We start from the raw sequence: 18,938 nt of genomic DNA, 5'->3' as shown, positions 1-18,938 counted from the left end.
GACTTCTACAGTTGTTTGTTTAGCCTAGAGCAGGTTCCTTTTTATAAAAATGAACTTAGTTTCCTCTACTCTCTACCCACCTCCTTCCTAAGTCAAAAAACAGCAATTTACTAAATCAGTTTGCAAATTTCGGAAGATTTAAAAAGTATTGCTGAGTCCTTTGGGCTCTGGAAATGTGTGTGTGTCTGTGTCTGTGTCTGTGTGTGTCTGTGTCTGGTCTGGAAGTGATCGTTTCAGCTCAGAGGACTGGAGATGCCATTTTCATTTTATATGGACAACCAACCATTGATAGCTAGCTCTAGTGCCTCAGCTCATGCAGATCTGACAGTTTCTGAGTCATTGAAACTCTCCTCTTTGACTGACACAAATCACTTCAGGCTGTTTGGAGGTAATGATTCCTTTTCTCAGTAAAGTTATTTTGGTTAGCACAAGTAGGGCCCAAGAGCTTTTGTGTTTTCGTCAGTCATGTCAGGGAGGTAGCAATGGAAAAAAGGCTGAGTCTGAGAAAGGGCATCAGGCCATCAGCAAATGACCTTTCAGTGCCCAGGACCTCAGGAGGGCTGTTGGCTCCAGCTCCAGCAATCCATAGCCTTCTGGGAATTGATTATCATTATTTGATTTCCTAGCAGTACCCTTTCAACTAAAAGTGCTGTTTGACAAAAGAAAATAAAGAAAAATCAATTGTATTTTGAGAATTTTTGGATAATATTACATCATCCTTTGGTGGTGTTGCAAATCAGAATTGGTAATGCCTGGTCTTTTTAACAGCTTTATTGAGGTGTGATTGTTATACAAAATACTGCACATATTTAATGTGTACGATTTGATGGGTTTGAACATATGCATACACCCTTGAAATCATCACACCTGTCAGGGTAATATACATATCCACCACCTCTAAAAGTCTCTTCTTGCCCTTATGTTTGTTTGCGTGTGTGGTAAGAACTCAACTTGAGAGATCTACTCACTTAACTGATTTGTAAGTGACAATACAGTATTTTACCTTTTGCTGTTTTTAAAGCACATTGACCACATCTTCTAATTGAATTTTCAACTTACTTATAAATTAGGGTAGGTCTTATTTCTACTTTATGATGAAATAAATAGACCTTAGGGATATGTTTTCTCAAAGATCACCATCAGATATTGCGCTGGTATCCAGAACCCAAGTTTGATTTTTGTCTGGTGCTCTTTGCATAAGACCTCTGGGCCTTGAGCCTGATCTGGCTCTCTAAACTTCAATGACCTGGTAAACATTCAAAAACTGAATGCCTAATGACTACCTTTGTTCCCCCAGTTAGGATCAACAAATGTGATTAGATGCCCAGCTTCAAAGAGATTTCATGAAATTATTAGTTGGTGGGAGATAAAGTTTTGGGAGTAACTTCTACCATCAAACATGTAACTTTCCCTTTCTAGATTGGCTAGACAGAGTTCCAGTGTCCAAGCAGGAATATTAAAGACTGGTCGTTAAACTTTTTGGTAGTTTTGATTAAAATGTTGGGCAGTGTGGTGAGGCCCAGCCTGGTCGATTCAGTGGCGCCTCTTGAGTAGCTACTTTGTGTTAAACACTATTGTAAGCATTATAGGGGCACAGAGATTAAAATGAAACAAACAGAAAATATGATTCCACCCTTTAGGACCTCACAAGCTAGCAGACAAGATGGAAGCATACATAGAGATGCTTCCATTTTCTGCTTCCTCCATTCCATCCTCCATTCTGCCAACAGAACAATCTTTTGAAAACATATGCCCTTTCCCTGCTTAAAACTTGCGGTTCCCTATTTCTCAGAGGACCAAGTTCAAGTTTCTTAACAGGATATACAAGGCTTTCTCTGATTTGGCCCAGCTTCTTCTCCCTCTGTACCCGTATCTCCATAGCGAGCTCCAGGCACATACCACTTCTTGGGATGCTCAGAGCACCTCATGATCTTTCATGCCTGTGAGTGTTGACTCATGCTGGCCCCTCTGGCTAGAATGCTGTGTTAGTCTGGGTGCTCGGAAAAGCAGAAATTTAGGGTTAAACTGGCAGGGATTTTATTAAGGGAAACCACCGGTATGAGAGACAGTGGGGGGAGGGAGATGGGAAAGGTGAGAGTGCCATTAGTCTGTCATGCAAGTCTGACCCCTAGTGAAGAGGAGAGAGAGTAGCCTAGGTGGAAGCTTTCTAGACTGCTCTGCAGTACAGGGAAGGTTCAGAAAAGCCTTTGGGCAGTCCCGAGTCAGCTCAGTGGAGTCCGGTCCCTGCTGTACTCATTCAGGTGCAGCCCATTGGAAGCCTGGCTTCAGCACAAATATTAGGATGAATTTCTGAGGCAGCAGCTCAATTGTGCTCTGTGTAGTTGGAGGCCTTCCTCTTAAGCTTCATAAATGCCTTTCTTCTTCCATTTAATTCCTCCTATTTGTCCTTAAAGGGCGAGCTTTAAATGTTTCCTCTTCTAGAAAACTTCCTTGAATGAAATTCTTAGCATGTCACATGATGGTTCCACTGCCTCCAATGATCATCTCCTAATCTCTGCCTGGTTAATTCCTAATACACTTACCTCAACCCCTACCACCTATTACAGGACTGAAAAACTAGTTGGTGCTCAGGAACTCTTTGTTGAATGAATGAGTTAGTAGCTCTTGGACATGCAAATCTAGGGGAGAAGATAGTTGAGGCAGAGTGAACTGCTTGAGCAAAGCCATGGAGGGGGAAGAATGAAGAATTTACACTTTTTTTTTTTAAATAAGTATGCCTTACCTGAAAACTGTCATTTTAGGGAAAGTATATGATGATGCAAAATGGTATGAGAAAGAGTGTCTTCCTGGCAGTTGAAAATGATTCATATTTGAGAACAATGTTTTGAGTATTTCCTGAGAGACTTCTTTCCTGAGAGGAAACAGAGTTGATGGAAATGGAATTTTACTGCTGCCAGGAATAGTGCGATAAAGATCAAATCTCATACAACAACTACTACAAGAATAGAAATTTCCATAGAGCAAAGAGATTTCAAAGTCCCACCTAATGGCTAATATGTATTTAGTATTCAGGGAAGCTGAACTGTAATTCTGTAATGGAATTTGACCAATTTTGACAATCCTGTTTGTAACGTATGAATTAGTGGAGACTCATTCATCTGGGCATTTTCTGAGTCTGCCAGATGTTGGTCGTATTTTTGATGGAAAGAAACAGAGCTAGCCAGGATCCCAAATCTCAATATCACTACTAACCGCCTACCACTGCCACATGTTGCCTGAGGAGAGACACACACTGAGGATAAGGCCCCACCAAATCACTTTTGATCAGCAACTAGATGTAGTGTTCTACCCTGGTGACCTGGGTAGGACAGTGTTTGAGGCAGCCCCTCCTTTTTGCCCAGGTCCAAGTCTATGCTATGCAGTCTTCCTCACGTCTTGTTTCTCTAGAGTTGGCACTTGAAGGGAGGCAAGTTTCTTCATCTGTAATGTGGGGATGAATAATGGCACCTACGTCATGGGCTTGCTGTGAGGATTCAACCAGATAATACATGTTGAAGGCTTAGACTGTGCCTGACATAGAGTATTTGTTCAATAAATGGTAGCTAGGTTTTTAAAATTATTATTATGCAGTAGAAGCAGGGGTTTGAGGGTAAAATCTTAATATTTCTAGGTGAATATTATCAAAGTTGGTTGTTCATGCATTTGGTGTGTGCCTGTTCTATGATAAAGCAGCGTGGGACTCTAGGGACATGGGCTGCTATGGCCCATTCTGTAATTATTCTAACACACACAGTTGCTGATATCCATCTCTTCTCTCAAGTGAGAACAGCTCATTTTGGCTTGTACATAAGCAAAATCACTTGTTCCTCCATTGCACTCTGACCTGGTGTGAAATACCTTTTCTTCTCTTTCACATTGACCTATCTCTCTCACCTTCAAATTTTTATTATAATTCTTCTTTAGGTTACACATACCTAACATGTCCCAGGCATGTGAAAATAAGATGGGTGCATGATGCATTCCCCTCCCTTGAGTTTTGTTGATCAAGTTGGGAAACTCTTTCGCCCAATAGCCTTTCTAACATATCCTGTCTTCATTTTAGTGGAATAGTTCACTTGGGATATTATCCATTTACTTCTGACTTTCACTACTAGCAGTCATTAATTTCAACAAAGAGCTTCTCCTTTACGATGTGTTTACACACATCTCTCGTAACCATCTTCCTCCTTTCTTTTCCAGATCTTGCGGATCCATCGAGAATTATTCCCATCTCACTTCTTTATCCTATTTGAAAGCCAAAAACATGAATTGAATTATGACTGATAAGTAATAGAATATTACTGTTGGTAGATGTGTACCAAGGCAAAGGAAAGCCATAAATTTAAAAAGGGGGAAAGTAGTATTTGAAGTCCCAAAGGCGTTTCATATTCAGTATGTCCACATCTGAACTCACTCTCTGTCTCTTCTCCTCTAAGCCTCTGGCAGTCAACTCACGAGATGTTTCTCAAATGGGTTTATCTCCTCCGCATTCCCACTGTCCTTGCTCTGGGCCTGGTCCTCATCATCTTGCATCTAGAGGCAATAACTTCTTTTATCATCCTTATAGTTCCCTTTCTTCTCCAGTCTGACTACACAGTGTCACAAGAGGATGCTTTTTTTTCTTCTTTCGCTGCTTTTATTGTAAAATGAGACAAGGATTCAAAAAACCAAACAATCAAATGTGTACCTTAATACAGTATTACAAGGCAAACATACTTAAAATTTCCATCCAGATCAAGAAATAGAACATTGTCAGCCACCCCAGCAGTCCCTCCCTGTGCCCTGTTCCAATCATAAACTGTTCCAATCATAAACCCTCCCTCTTTCCAAAATAACTATTATCCTGACTTTTTAAAGTAGTTATTTACATTTCTTTATCAAGAGGGTGCTTTTTAAAAACCTAAGTCTTGCTATATCCAGTTACCTCTATGCTAAAGCCTCGGGGTGCTGAAATGCCCTCACAGGCTTTCTCAGGCCTACCCTTGCGGCCTCCTTTCTGTGACTACTCCTCTCCCCAATAGCCTAGTCTCTGACCAATACTGATTATTCACAGGGTCTCAGATACCTCAGATGCCTCTAGGTATTTGCCAGATACCTCCAGACATTTGTTCCTGCTCTTCTCTCTTTCTGGAGTTCCTCTCTTCCCATTCTCTGATGAAGTCCTAGACCCAACTCTGATGTCATTTCTTCTGTGAATCTGTCCTGGATCTCCCCTCCCCGACATACCTGGGATGGAATGAATCCCTTCCAGCCCTGTCCTCATTACAGCATTTTACACATGCTTCTATTATTGGCGTTTATCATAGTCTCTGGTACCTAACAGATTGCTTAATGCATAAATGTTTGTTGAATGAATGAATCTATGCAATTGATCTTTAAACCTTTTTCAAGGTGTCAAATTTTCTTCAGAATTGACACAGAAATCATGTACTTGATCATATCAAGTTTGCTTTTTCCTTAAGCATTCCTATTTCACACAAAGTAAAAAATAAGTTAATTTTATTTTTTGTCAGTAACTAATATTTCCAGTGTTTGGTTTTACCATTTTTTTCTTTGTAAATGTTTGCTACTTTGACCACATTAACGGTGAAATTGGCCTTAGTGGGCTTTTCTGGCTATCTACATACCTTTTTTTTTTTTTGGTGAGGAAGATCGGCCCTGAGCTGATATCTGCCAATCCTCCTCTTTTTTGCTGAGGAAGACTGGCCCTGGGCTAACAACCGTGCCCATCTTCCTCCACTTTATATGGGACGCCGCCACAGCATGGATTGACAAGCGGTGCATCAGTGCGCGCCCGGGACCCGAACGGGCGAACTCTGGGCCACCGCAGCAGAGTGCGCACACCCAACCGCTTGTGCCACCGGGCCGGCCCCTACATACCATTTTTATTCCATGGTAACAACTAGTAATTGAGTGCCAGCTATGTGCCAGGCACTGTGCTAAGCCCTGTCTGTGCATCATTTACTAACTCCTCACCATATTTTCAGTTTACAGGTCAGGAAATTGAAGCTTAGAGAAGTTAAGGTCATAAAGCCTGAAAGGGCTAGAGCTAGGGTTCAAACTCAGGCAGTCTGACTATAATGTAAAACCCATGCTCTTTTTATCATTCTGTGTTCTCTCTTATTAAGAAAAATAATATGTTCTCAGTTGTCAACAGTGGAGTTTTGCAAGGCATCTGTGGCGTGTGGTCTATTTTTGGAAGTGTGTTACCTATTGTCTTATTGGACTCTAGTCAGTTCTTTAACTTCATTCCTCCTTCCCAAAATTGCTTCTGTTCAGAGCCCTGTCCAGCTCTACTGACATGAAGTGTGTATGTTTTGTGGCTAATGGTTGGCAGCTTGCTTAATGGCTTTTGGTGAGCCACAAATAAGGAGATTGCTCTTGTATTGACATGTCTCTTCTCAGCCACATGTATTTAGCTTATGGCTGCTGCCTTAAGGGTTGTTATCACAACAGATGATGTGCCTTGTGCCTGGCAAGGGTGGTAAGTTGTGTCTTTTAAAATGATATTGGTCATTAACGTTAATTGCTATTTCTTGACTTGCCTTTGAGGTCCTAAAAGGAAACCCAAGTATAAACAATTAAAGAAGCAATTAAGTGGAAGAACACCAGTACAGGAATGGTCCGATACTTGTTACCACACACGGGCCATGGGGCTTACAGAAACCCAGGCCAGGGACCCTGGAGGAGTTGGGTCTGAGACAGCAGCAGTGGAGCCTCAGCCATTTGGGGAGTCATTTCTGGTCCCTGGTAGGTGGGCAGAGAGGAACACAGACGCATGATGTCTGGTCTCACATGTGTATGCATAGCAGTGTGGTGTTTGTCCTGTTTTCTTTATTAGTCTGTCAGCTTCTCCAGGATAGAAATTCTAGTTTTGCTTTGATTGAGCCTCACATCCCTTAGCACTGCCAAGTCCTGCCTATGGCATAGATATGGCATTGCTCACCTGCTAGTGTTTCTTGTCTATTTTAAAGAACTCTTACTGCATTTTGGTTTTTAAAGTCAACTTTCCATTTCTGTAAATTACTGAGGTTTATCTAGAATATTTGGTTATGTGAAACTTTATTGCATGTAATTATTTCTTAAAACTAACAATAATAACAGCAGCTAACATTTTTAGTTCCCCTAGCAAATGCTAGGTGCTGTTTAAAGTGCTTTACATATGGTTATCTCATGGAGTCCTCTCACAAATCCTTTTGAGGTGTAGGTAGTGTTATTTTTGCTGCTTTGAAGCTCAGGGTGCAAATGGGTTACCACTTGCAACTTAGAAGATTTCTTGTTATAAAGAAATTCGTTGTATTAGGAATTTGAACTGCACTTTCTGCCTTAGGTAATGCTTTGTTCGGAAAGAGCATTTGAAAAGTATCCGTGTGGCAGGAAGGGTGCTCCTGGAGATAATGGTTTTCTCTAGGATCACTTGTACGTCATCATTTGGGGAAAAAAACACCATTTTTATTGCCGTTCTTTTTGTTAACAAAGTGGCTGTGGCATTTTCTTCCAATTGATACCTCATCAATAACTTTTCTAGTAAGTTTTTTTTTTTTTGGGGGGGGTGTGGATCAAGGCTATATGTTGTTGCTGTTGTTTCTTTTCCCAGACTATCCTACTTCCTGTTATAGTCTAAGCACTATAGAAGGATTTAGTGGCTGATGGTCAACAGTTTGGCTCTTCTGTCGGTTTCTGATACTGCAGATAAAGTAATGTGTTTTCTTATCAGGTAAAATTTATTAAGGCTGCTGTTCAACTTGACAGGAAGAATAGGCTAGAAGCACTTCTCAAAGAAAAACATTTCAGAGACAACTTGTGACTTTTCCTTTTTCATTTTCCAACCTTGTCCTTCTGCGTCCTGAGAAAATTCCACACTTCCTCAAAGGCCAGGGTGCTCTCCAGGTTAATTATGCTCCAGGATTATTATTACTATTCTTGAAAGAATCCCCAGATTGGTATCTTGCTTACCTGAGGAAGGGTATTCAAAGGTGCATTTCTTTTCTTAGCTAAAGAGCATGAGAAGAGCAATACTAAGACTTTAGTGGCCAGATGAGAAACCAGGTAGATCCTAGAAATAGGTATTATAATACCTAAGTTGGCGCAATTTTATTCTGAGAACCTGACATTTGGTTTCATCTTCTTTTGCCACGATGGAAGTAAACAAAGGGGTAGTGAAAGTGGTATGATGGCATGAAGATTGAGTCCTAAATTTGTCTGGTATGCTTTTCCATCAACGAATGAGATTGGGAGGAGGAGGTGATAGGAGAGGGGAGAAAAATTAAATTAGACAAGGCATTTGGCTGGTCGTGGAAATAGATGTCAAGATCCATGCACCATCTGCTAGTAAAGTTAATCAAAGCAAGAGAAATCAGGAAGCCTTACTGTAGAGCCAAATCCCCTTCAATTTCCCTTCCCCCTTCTCTCTTCCCCTCAAAATCCCCTTATTTTGTTTGATTGCAGCCAAATGTGGATGTGATTTCTGAGCCTCACCCCCAGAGACTGGGATTCTCTAGATTTGACTTGGGGCAGAGAACTCTGCATTTTGAATAAGTTCCTTGGGGATTCTCTTGGAGACCTTCTTAGAAACATCCTTTGAGAAAGCCTGGATTCAACCTAGGGCCCATATATCCCCAATAATTGGCCAGCCATTGAGGAGAACACCTGGAATCAGCACTGAGTATTGGCATACAGCCACACACGTACACTTGTCCTCTTAACACCTTTGCCAAAATGGGAACGAATGCGTCTCTCTTCAGTTTGGGAAAATCAACTTTGTATATTCGTGTGGTTGCCAATAATAGCTATTGAGTTTAATGAGCTGATAAGGTTTATTGAGTGTGATGTGTACTCTCTAGGTATTCTCTCAGTAAATCTTCAGAAAAACCTGATGAGATAGGTACTGTTGTTTTCCATATTTTACAAATGAGGAAACTGAGGCTCAGAGAGTTGAAATGACTTGTCCAAATCACATAGCTAGTTAGGAGCAGAGCAGGAAGTTTATCCAGACAAGCTACTCCTGTTGGCACGCTGTGTCTGTTCTTAATGGACCTCAGGTGCAAGAAGTTGGAATTGTAGTAATCCTTGGTTCAAGACTGATGGCTGTAATCTAACTGCTACTGCATTGTCTTTGGAGCCAATCAGAAACAAGCTAATTTAGTTTTTAAAAATTATTTGTAATTGTGGTAAAATACACACAACAGAATTTACCATCTTAACTACTTTTAAGTGTATAGTTCTGTGGCATTAAGTCATTCACACTGTTGTGCAACCATTGCCACTATCCATCTCCAGAACTCTTTTTCATCTTGCAAAACTGTACCCATTAAATAATAATTCTCCATTCTCCCCACCCCCTAATCCATATCAGCCACCACTCTACTTTCTGTCTCTATGATGGAGCCAATCAAATTTTATGTTGAGTATGCCATTATCATATAATGTTGTAAACCAGTTACTTCAATTAAAAAAAAGAGTATACCATTAATCTCCACAGCCACCAGCTTTGCCTTTGATTGTTTTAGATAAAAATATTATAAATCAAACCAGGATTTACAAACATGTACTCAGTGTTGAAACAAAAAGCCATAGACGTTTTAAATAGAATTTAGCATGCCCTAAAAAATGTGCGATTGTATCTCTTAAAGCACTTTGAGGTCTGCCCCACTATATAAAACATCTAGATTTATATTTGGGAACTTGCAGATAAGAAAGCTGCACTGGAAGGAAAAAACAAGCCCTATAGCTGGGTGGTTCCGTTACTCTTGGGAGTGCAGTTTCTTTGAAAAATAAACACATTTCCAGTCACATTAATTCATGCAAATTGCTGCACAGACTAAAAATCCATTATGCTCAGCAACTTTAAATAATGAGACTGTATATTTTTGGATTCTTTAGACAAAAAAGCAAAGTATTATATGCTAAAGCTGCTGATTATGAAAGCTGAAGCCCCACTTTTTCACTGAAGCCCCACTGCACTTTTTCCTCCTATCAATTTTTTTTAAGTGAATTGTCCACGGGTTACTAATACTTAGAAAACTGAATTGTGTGGTTTCATGGGTATAATACTTTCATTTCAAGCTTTTGAAGATACAGTTCCCCCACCCCACCCCCTTTTTCTTGTCTTTCTGGGAAAGTCCTGAAAGTAGAAATTTCTTTTACAATTGTTGTTCTAGAGCAGATTAGATGAGAGTACGATAGAACCATAGGAAACCCACAGAAAAAACAAAAAGAATATTTGGTAGATCATAGGAACTGTTTTTCACCTGGTGAGTCTGATCAAAGGTAAGCTTGATGTAGACGATTTCAGATGCTGCTGTTGTTCTGAAAGTTATTGTGGTCAAAATCAGTTTTTAGCTATTTAAAGAGAGCGCTCCTGTGTTTTAATTCCTTGGATTGTCTTAAAATACTCAAGTTGTATCAGCCAAACAGGGGCTGAAGTGTACTGTATAATAACTTAAAATTTAGATCAGTTTTTATCTATCTAATCCTAAAACCAATAGGAGTGTTTTCTTTTAATTCAGGGTCTGTTTCTCTTTCATTTGTATTTTATGTAACTAGGATAGATATGATTGAGAAAAACTTGACAATCAGGATTTTTTTTAATTGAAAAGTATTATATGTGGTTAATTTTTTCAAACTACAGAAGGTATAAAAAGGTTGACATTGCCATTTCACTCGCAGCCCTATTCCCCAGAGGTAACCATTGTTAAATTCCTTGTGTAGGTATTCAAATTGTTATTTCTTATATGGAACAACAAAAGACCCTGAATAGCTAAAGGAATCCTGAGAAAAAAGAACAAAGCTGGAGGTATCACACTCCCTGATTTCAAAATATACTACAAAGCTATAGTAACCAAAACAGCATGGTACTGGCACAAAAACAGACACACAGATCAATGGAATAGAATCGAAAGCCCAGAAATAAACCCACATCTCTATGGAGAGCTAATCTTTGACAAAGGAGCCAAGAACATACAATGGAGAAATGAAAGTCTCTTCAACAAATGGTGTTGGGAAAACTGGATAGCCACATGCAAAAAAATGAAAGTAGACCCTTACCTTACACCATACACAAAAATTAACTCCAAATGGATTAAAGACTTGAATGTAAGACCTGAAACTATGAAACTTCTAGAAGAAAACATAGGCAGTATGCTCTTCGACATCGGTCTTAGCAACATATTTTCAAGCACCGTGTCTGACCGGGCAAGAGAAACAATAGAAAAAATAAACAAATGGGACTATATCAAACTGAAAACCTTCTGCACAGCAAAGGAAACCATCAACAAAACGAAAAGACAACCTAACAATTGGGAGAAGATATTTGCAAACCATACATCTGATAAGGGCTTAATCTCCAAAATATATAAAGAACTCATGCATCTCAACAACAAAAAAACTACCAACCCAATTAAAAAATGGGCAAAAGACCTGAACAGACATTTCTCCAAAGAAAATATACAGATGGCCAACAGACAGATGAAAAGATGTTCAAAATCATTAACTATCAGGGAAATGCAAATCAAAACTACAATGAGATATCAGCTCACACCCCGTCAGAATGGCTATAATTAACAAGACAGGAAACAGCATATGTTGGAGAGGATGTGGAGAGAAGGGAACTCTTATACACTGCTGGTGGGAGTGCAAACTGGTGCAGTCACTATGGAAAACAATATGGAGGTTCCTCAAAAAATCAAGGATAGAACTACCGTATGATCCAGGTATTCCACTGCTGGATATTTATCCAAAGAACTTGAAAACACCAATGCATAAAGATACATGCACCCCTGTGTTCACTGCAGCGTTATTCACAATAGCCAAGACTTGGAAGCAACCTAAGTGCCCATCAAGGGATGAATGGATAAGGAAGATGTGATATATATACACAATGGAATACTGCTCAGCCATAAGAAACGATGAAATCCAGCCATTTGTGACAACATGGATGGACATTGAGGGTATTATGCCAAGTGAAATAAGTCAGAGGGAGAAGGTCAAATACAGTATGATTTCCTTCATTAAGTAGTAGATAATAAGAACAATAAACAAACACATAGAGACAGAGATTGGATTGGTGGTTACCAGAGGGGAAGAGGGGAGGGAGGAGGGCGAAAGGGATAATTCGGCACATGTGTGTGGTGATGGGTTGTAATTAGTATTTGGGTGGTGAACATGATGTAATCTATGCAGAAATAGAAGTATAATGATGTACACCTGAAATTTATACAATGTTATAAACCAATGTTACTGCAAAAAACAAAAAATTAAAAAAAAAAAAAGATGGGCTTGTGGAAGAAATAAAGGACATTAGGTAAAAATTAAAAAAAAATTGTTATTTCTGTGTAAGCATACACATGCACACATGCGCGTGCACATATATATATTTATGTACAGTTGGAATCTCATAATGCATAATATTTGACTTTTTCACTTAATGTATGTTAGAGATGATTTCACATTGGTACGTATTGAGCTACTCATATATTTTAACAGTTGCACAGTAGTCCCTTGTTTGGGTATTCCATAGTTAATTTAAACAGTCCTCTCCTGATGGACATTTGGATTATTTAGTTTATTTTTTTACTATTATAAACAATGCTGTTAACAAACATCCTTCCACATCTTTATTTACTCTTGTTTGTAGAATCACACAAGCTATTTTTAAAATAAAAATTGGAGTAAGGACATTATTATTGAAAGTTTTTGTATTTGGATAGTTTATAATTTTAAAATAAGGCCAGTGTAAAAAAGAACTTTTGGAACAATAAGAATGAAAACTGGCGTCACACACTTGAACATATATATCTAAAAATGTGTGTAAATATTATTTTGAAGAATAATAGCTACCATTTAATGGCCACCAAAATTATCTTATTTAATGCTCACAACACTGTGGGATAGGTAGTGTTATTGTCCCTGATTTATAGGTGAGGTAACTGATTAGAGAAAGGTTAAATGTCTTGTCCAGGGTCCCACAGGTAGTAAGCATCAGAGCGAAGACTCCAAAACAGTGTGTATTCAACTATAAAAAGACAACCCAATTGAAAAATGGACAAAAGATTTTAATAGACGTTTCTCCAGAGAAGATATACAACTGGCCGATAAACACATGAAAAGGTGCTCAACATCATTAGTTGTTTGGGAAATGCAAATCAAAACTACAATGATATATAACTTCATGCCCACTAAGATGACCATTAAAAAAAAAGGAAAATAACTAGTGTTGGTGAGGATGTGGAGAAATTGGAACCCTCATACACTGTTAGTGGGAATGTAAAATGGTGCAACCATTGTGGAAAATAGTTTGCTCGTTCCTCAGAAAGTTAATAATGGAATTACCATATGACCCAGCAATTCCACTCCCTAGGTATATGCCCAAGAGAAATGAAAACATATGTCCACACCAACTTGCACACAAATGTTCATAGCGGCATTATTCATAATAGCCAAAAGGTAAAAACAACCCAAATGTCCACCAACTGATGAATGCATACATAAACAAAATGTGATATATCTGTACAACAGAATATTCTATGTCCGTGAAGAGGAATGAAGTACTGATACATGTTACAACACGGATACACTTTGAAAACATTATGCTAAGTGAAAGAAGCCAGAAACAAAAGACCACATAGTCTATGATTCCATTTATAGAAAAGGCTCAGAAGAGGCAGAAAGTAAATTAGTGATTACCAGGGGTTAGGGGGAGGGAAGGAAATGGGGATAATGGGGAGTGACTGCTAACAGTTACAGGGGTGCATATTAGGAGATCAAAATGTTCTGAAACTGAATTAGTGGTGATGGTAGCCCAACTCTGAACATACTATAAACCCTTGAATTACACACTTTAAATGTGTGGATTGTATATATTGTCCAGCATCATAAAACCATAGAAGGCCCTTAGAATATTGTTATTCCTTTAAAGATTGGTCCCTGACTTTCTTTTTGTGGGGTGATCTCCAATGTCATGTCCTCAGTTTCTAAATTCAAGTGGATGAAGAAAAAATCTATCTCTTCTCTAGCCCACTCTTCTCCCCTGAGCTACAGACCTATATTTGGGGCTGCCTATGAAGAGGTCCACTTGGCTATCCTACACGCCCCTCAGAAGCAGCACTGTGTCTAAAACAGCTCACTATCACCTCCATTCACAAACCTGGTCCTTCTGTATTCACTGTCTGAGTGGATGATGTCTCCATTTACCATCATCCAAGCAATAGACCTTCAAATCCTGTCAGTTCTTTCCTCTAACAACTCCATCTATTCTTTACCATCCTCATAGCAGCAGCTATGGTCCAGGCCCTCCATAGTCCTGCCGAGGTGAATGCATTCACACGCACCTGGTGTGCTTGGTCCCTGTCCTGTCTTGTCTCTCGCCATCCTTCTCCTGATACATTTTCTTTCAACAGTAAATCTCCTTGTAGATCACTTAGTCACTCCATGCAGTTTCCTGCCCTTGGGCCTTTGCACATGGTGGCCCCTCTGCTAGATCTTCCCTCTTAACTTCTAACTCCTACTCATCTTTGTAAGACTTGCTTCAGGCATCACATCCAGGAAGTCTTTGCTAACTGGTGACTGGCTTTGAGTTAGGCACTGTCTTTGTCCCCTCTTGCCTATAGCTCTTCTGATGTTACATTCACCACACTGGATTATAATGATCTACTTATTTGAGTGCCTGTTTTCTCTACTAGATTGTGAGTTTTTAGAGACTGCAGCACAGCCATGGAGGAAATCTTTATCTAGTTTCTCTGTGTCTGTGTGTGAGCAAGGTGGGAGTCCTTCCTTTAGTTATTATGTCTCCTTCTCAGGGAGGCCTTCCTTTGCAATCCTATCTAAAATGGCAGTCTCCTCCAACAGTTCTTATCCTCCTTCCTTGATTTATTGCTCTCCTTAGCACTCATTACTGTCTACCATACTATACACTTTATCTTGTTGATAGTCTGTCTTCTCCCACTAGAATATAAGCTTCATGAGGGAAGAGATTTTTGTCTTTTTTGTTAACCGTTGTGTTCTCATTGCCTACACCGGTACCAGGTACATGGTAGGCACTCAGTGAATATTTGTTGAATGATTGAAAGAATGTTTGCCTCAGCTTCCTCAGAGAATATATGTTCAGTGTACTGTCTGAAGCCAGAATGCCTAATTTCATATCCTACTCGTGACTCTTTATCTGTGTGACCATGGACAAGTTACATAATTTCTCTGTGCTTTAGTCTCCTGTAAAATGGGGCTAATAGTTGTATTTACTGCACAATTGCCATGTAGATTAAGTAAGTAGGTCTGTATAACATATTACAAGAGTACCTGGTATATAGTAAACCTTCAATAAGTGTTAATTATTATTATTCCTCTATTGGGAAGTTGATCTTAGAGATACCTCGTATAGCTACATGTTTATCTCTGCATTTCCAGAGCCTAGTCTGGTATTGCATGCTTGAAAGTATCAAATGTGTTTTTTTTTGTTTTTTGTTTTTTGTTTTTTTGCTGAGGAAGATTCGCCCTGAGCTAACATCTGTTGCCAATCTTCCTCTTTTTGTATGTGAGCCACTGCCACAGCATGGTTGCTGACAGATGAGTGGTATAGGTCTGCGCCCAGGAACCGAAACTGGGCCGCCAAAGCAGAGTGCACCAAACCTAACCACTAGGCCACTGGGGCAGGCCCTTCAAATAATTCTTTGTGAAAAACTATTTGAATGGAATTTAAACAGATTTTTCAAAACTATTATTTTATCTTCTTTATATTAGTATTTTGGATTTTTGATAATTACTATAGCAGTTTATATTTAAATTAGATATTTGAATACCTAAAGGAAAGCCATAAACATTTTAGGCAAAATTGGGAACTTTTGAACTTTGACCTTTAGAACAGTAAGCCCACTCAGAGTCTGAGGTTAGAAGCCCCTTCAGTTTTTGAGGAATATTGATCTATTATAGAATTCCAGGCTGGGCTTGGGGTGGTGGATCTGTCTTACTAGAGACCCTTTTTAACTCCTTGCTTTGTTTTCACCAGCTTCAAAGCCCTCTATTTTTTGCAGCCAGGAAAAAAATTGTTCCAGACTTGTAAAGACTGATATCTAGTCAAGATAGGCAAATCTTCTGTTTCCCGAAATGCGATGCAGAAAAGGCAGAAAACTACTCATCTTGGTATCTTGGAAAGTGAAACTGTATGTGTACTAAACTCCATCTGGCAAAAGTAGTATTTAATGTTTGTTGCTTACGGTCTTTTCAGAAAATGGGAGCACAGGTGGTGGTGATGGAAATTAACACTTACGAGTGCCAAGTATGGGTCAGGCTCTATATATATGTTATTTTCTTTAATCCTTATAGGAATATAGTAAGCCTCCAATTTATGGATGGGGAAACTGAGGCACAAAGTGGTTAAGTAACTTGCCCAATATGACATACCTTGCTAGTAAGTGACAGGGCCCGGGTTTTGTTCTGAGGTCTTTTTGACCACCACTGTCTGTGTCTGCCACACACTTGGATAAGAAATCCTACCGTTGTTATTTATCTCGAATGTTGGTAATTTGTCCTAGTGACAAGTTTTTGCTACTTCTGAAAAATTGGCATTGGATTTCTTAAAGTTAAGAAATTTGTAGTTCTACTTGTAAGAAGTTAAATCCTAAAAATATGCTGTAAAGTATATTCCACAAGCAAATTAAAAATTAGTAGCTGTGAAGCTATACTTTAATGTTTATATTACATATGCACTGATTCATTTTATGTAATGTAAACTACAAAATTATTTTCGATATGTAAAGAATCCTTAACGTGATTACATACGTTTCAGTTATTCTAAAATACATTTTTTTTGCTAATACTTTTTCTTAAAAAATACTTTCAGGGATTTTTTTTCTTATGGCTTCAACATTTTTTGGAAATGTATTTTCCATTAATAAATTTTTTCTAGTTTCTCCTCTAACTGTGAAGCAGTATTTGTGTGTGTCACCAGTCGTCTACATTTGAATAAAACATGTTAGTAATTGCAATACCACTCAGGACCTGATGATTGCTATTTTATACGCTTCTCAGGAATGATGAAAACTATTGTGTTTTTCTAAGTGGTAGAATTAATAGATAAAATCACTTTGAAATTAAAGTCCACAAGTAACATAGAATTCTTCTCCCTGAGCAAGTCACTGTGCAGCACACAGAGTAATTACAGCACATGGAAGTATACTCCCGGCAAAGCTGTAATGTCAATTCTATGTCCTGTTTGTCTGCTCCTCCGGGGGAGTTTCTGTTCTTATCAAAACAAATCAAAGTGCAGTGTGTATTCCTGGTCCTTAAGAATTATTAGTTTCTGTGGTAACTGTTTAATGGAGACACAAATGCTGCAGCAGTTGCTCCCCAAGGTACTGTGTGCCTAAGGCGTTTTAAAAGCTCTAGTATGTTTTCATATGATACTGCTTCTCAGGAAGAACTGTATATGTAGCAGTTTCCTTTTCCAGTGTGGTTAGAACTGACATTTCTAATATATAAAGAGATTTATGGCCAAATGAATTTGTATTCTGGCTCTGCTACTAAGCTGGGAGATTTTGAGTCATTTAGTTACCCTCTATGTGCCTCAATTTCCTCCTCTCTAAATTGGGGATAACAGAACCTACTTTATAGCTTTGCTGTGAGGATTATTATCCAGGATTACATCATCTTGATTTATGCATTTGTTTAAGACAGTGTAGTATGGAGGTTGAGGATGCAGGCTTGAGAGTCAGTCTGTCGGCATGGAAATCTTGGCTCTATTTCTTTGTAGCCACCTGACCTAGGCTGTCGTATAATCTCCGTGTACTCAGTTTCCTCGTCTATAAAATGGGGAAACTAATAGCTACCTACTTCATGGGGTTGTTATAAGGAGTAAATGAGTTAATACGTATGAAATGCTTTGGATGATACCTGGCACATGGTAAATCCTCAATAGATATTAACTGTCGTTACCGTTATTGTTGCTGTCTCCACTTATCGGGGTGCAGTATCAGTGTTCGTTTACTATGCTTACTAAACTGAGACCTCCTGGGGAGATTGGACAAAATCTTATTCTTCTTTATATCTTCTGAGCCTGGCATGTAATAGGTACTTAATTTAAAATATTTGGAATGAATAAATTAGTAAGTGAAGAAATACCTTTATGCTTCTCAGATTTACCCTTTTCCCCCGTCTACATTTCCTTTGCAACTAAACTCTCCCATGACTCACGTGGTTTTTGCAGCTGGACTCACCATGTTTTATAGAAGAAAAATTTGAGATACTTGGTCTAAAAACAGAACAATCTTGCTAAATCAAGGCTGTACTACTAATCATAGTCTTATATTCTGCCTCATTAGATGTATGTCTCCTCCCCTACTTAACTGTGAGGAAAGGGGTTACGTCTGCCTCCTCTCTGGTCCCCAGCACTGACCATAGAGTCTGAGGCATACTAGGTGCTTGATAAGTGATTGTTGAGTTGAACGAAGAGTTACAGAGCTCCAGGAGTTGAGTTCACCCTCCTCATACCTTCATCCCAGATGGAAATGAAGAGCTGCCCTTTCACACCAATGATGGTTTCTCAAGGTTATTAGGAGCTGTGGGATCTGAATCTGACTTATTTTGAAGTCACACATTTTGAACCTCAAATTAGGTGTAGTATAGATTTGAGAGGGAAGAGCCAGAAACAAGACATTTGAAAGAATTCTGTTTTATAAAATTGAATACTGATGCTTTTCTTCAGTGGTTGTTCTTTTCTCCTATCACTTACAACCTATATATCTATTTTATTTCTTTTTCTTTCCTGGTCTATCCCAAGTCCTCAAATGGTAAATCAGATTGGAAGTAACTCATGAGTGCTTTGCAGTCACTGGACAAGGAAAGCTAGCATCAACAGTGTAGTTTACTCTTGCTGCATCTCTCCACCTGGAGCAGCATGGAAATACCTTCTCTAATTATAGTCACTAACAGTCTAATGAACTCTTCTGTTT

General features: G+C 38.9%; 1 protein-coding gene across 4 annotated transcripts in view; it reads left to right on the top strand.

Moving 5' to 3' along the window:
- ATP11C (ATPase phospholipid transporting 11C) overlaps positions 1-18,938 on the top strand; it is a 172,400-nt gene that overhangs the window by 37,962 nt on the left and 115,500 nt on the right. The window lies entirely within an intron of this gene.

The sequence above is a fragment of the Diceros bicornis genome, chromosome X (assembly GCF_020826845.1).
Source record: "Diceros bicornis minor isolate mBicDic1 chromosome X, mDicBic1.mat.cur, whole genome shotgun sequence".
Lineage (NCBI taxonomy): Eukaryota > Metazoa > Chordata > Mammalia > Perissodactyla > Rhinocerotidae > Diceros > Diceros bicornis.
This window is presented reverse-complemented; position numbering and strand designations above follow the sequence as displayed.